We start from the raw sequence: 2,247 nt of genomic DNA, 5'->3' as shown, positions 1-2,247 counted from the left end.
AATAATAATTTTTTATTTTTGTTATATTTAATATATTAAAAATATAAAAAATCAATATATTGAATGCAAGTTTGTGGCGCAGCAAATAAAGAATTGCTACAGCCTACAGAACTTTTTAAGCCAGTAACCATGTGTTTTAGTTGGTTTTTGTAGAAAAATTAACTCTTCAGTTAGGGTTATTTGGTCATTATAATAGTTGCTAAATGACAAAAATAAAATTGACAATCTTTTCATACCAATAAACATCATATTCCAATATTTGTTTTCCTATACATCAACTTTGAATGATTAGTAAAGTGGTCCAACCTAAGTAAAAAGGGCTAACTGTCAATATATAACAACATAATCCTCATATGCGTCAATCCTTTAATTAAAAGAGACGAAAATGTCACGTGTTTTACGTTAAGCAAAAGGAAAAGTTTCATAGGCTAAGGTTAATTGTTCAGAATTATTACATTGTTGTTAACATAGTTTGCTTATCTAAGTTGGCATTTCATTAACACATTGTTATTATAATTTGGATCTCATTCCATTATTCTCTTGCTAGTCTTCCTAGTAAATAATTTGTATTTTGTACATGCCTCTCTAAGCATTTATTGAGAACAAAACTATATATCTGACAACGTATAAGCCAATTTTATATCTCGTGTCTTGAATAATTGCATTGCTGTCTGACTTCGGTTTAAACAAAACAGAACTTTATTGGTAGCGCTGCACATAGTTTTCTTTTGCAAAGAACAATCGAATTTGTACTTGAGCTATTAAAATATATGCATAAACTACTGCAATTACTTTTGCCAATTTAAAAATAAAAAATCTAACATGGAAAAATTTACATGTTGGTAATTACGACAATTTTAAATTATCACAATAATAAAAACATAACCCGTTGAGTATATAAACTGATAATATTACAAGGACTTGTAATACAAGAGCCCAGCCCATACTTTTATTTGATATAAAATTTTAGATGTAATTTATACCAACAAATCAGAGTGGCGCAGCGGAAGCGTGGTGGGCCCATAACCCACAGGTCCCAGGATCGAAACCTGGCTCTGATAAAGAGTGGCTTCTGCATTTCTTTTTTCTTTTGTTTTATTTCACATTTCCATCACAAACAGATGAAGTATATATTATGTCAGTGTAATTATATAGACTTAGCTCATTCTTTTTTAAACTCTAACATGGTTGTTATTATAAACTTTAACGTGGTAAATTAAAATCTCAATTCTACTTACAAGTATGAATACAAATCTACACTAAACTTTGCCTCAATATACAACATTAATTCTTTTTGTTGGTTATTTTCTTGGTTCTTGCTATGCTACACAATATTTTGATGGATTTTTACTTTTTTACATTTTAGTGGGTATGACTAAAATAAACACAATAATTATGCATGTATTGGATGCGTTATATTTATATACACCATTAGATTTCATTAAATAAAAATCAAAGGTTAATATAAAAGAAGAACATTAATGGATTCTAATAAATACAGAATATGCCCAATGTCCCTGCTGCAATATGATGAGAGGCTATTCCCCCGGAATAAAAGGATCAAAACCTTCTACACCCCATGTGGGATTTACGGATTGAACCCTTTCGGTTAGACCATAAGGATCGGACCCCATATCCCAAGATCATACTATCCTGTTACATGAAATGCGTCAAAACCAAAACATATCCTAATATATAAATAAATATCTTTTAATATACAATATTTTAAATGACAACATAATCTTTTATTTTTAGATAAATAAATATAAAATATATAAATATAAAAAATATATACACTCAAATTTTTCTATCGACCAAAATACCCTTAAATAATTTAAAACACGATAAAAAATCTAACTTTAAATATATTTTTTTCAAAAAATACTTTAGAGATTGAATTTTGATGCGAATTTTTACAAGTATGATTAAAAAAATGAGATATTTTTATTCTTTAAATTTGGTGATTTTTTGTTAAGTATATATTTTTTGTGATTTTTAAAAAGTATTATTGGTTGTTGACAAAAAAGTCACAAAAAATATATATATTTAACGAAAAATTACCAAATTTTAAAAATAAAAATATCTCATTTTTTAATCATACTTGAAAAAACTCACATCAAGATTTAATCTCTAAAACATTTTTTGAAGATACATATTTAATATTAGATATTTTTGTCGATAACAAAATTCGAATGTATTTATGTCAACGACAAAATTATTCAGGTACATTTTTGACAGTTTATCTTA

The 2,247-nt window shown here is 26.8% G+C and overlaps 1 non-coding gene across 1 annotated transcript; it reads left to right on the top strand.

Moving 5' to 3' along the window:
- On the top strand, positions 990 to 1,061 carry TRNAM-CAU. The gene has a single exon. It is a non-coding gene; the product is annotated as a tRNA-Met (tRNA).

This window comes from Arachis ipaensis, chromosome B06, assembly GCF_000816755.2.
Source record: "Arachis ipaensis cultivar K30076 chromosome B06, Araip1.1, whole genome shotgun sequence".
NCBI classification, from domain to species: domain Eukaryota; kingdom Viridiplantae; phylum Streptophyta; class Magnoliopsida; order Fabales; family Fabaceae; genus Arachis; species Arachis ipaensis.
This window is presented reverse-complemented; position numbering and strand designations above follow the sequence as displayed.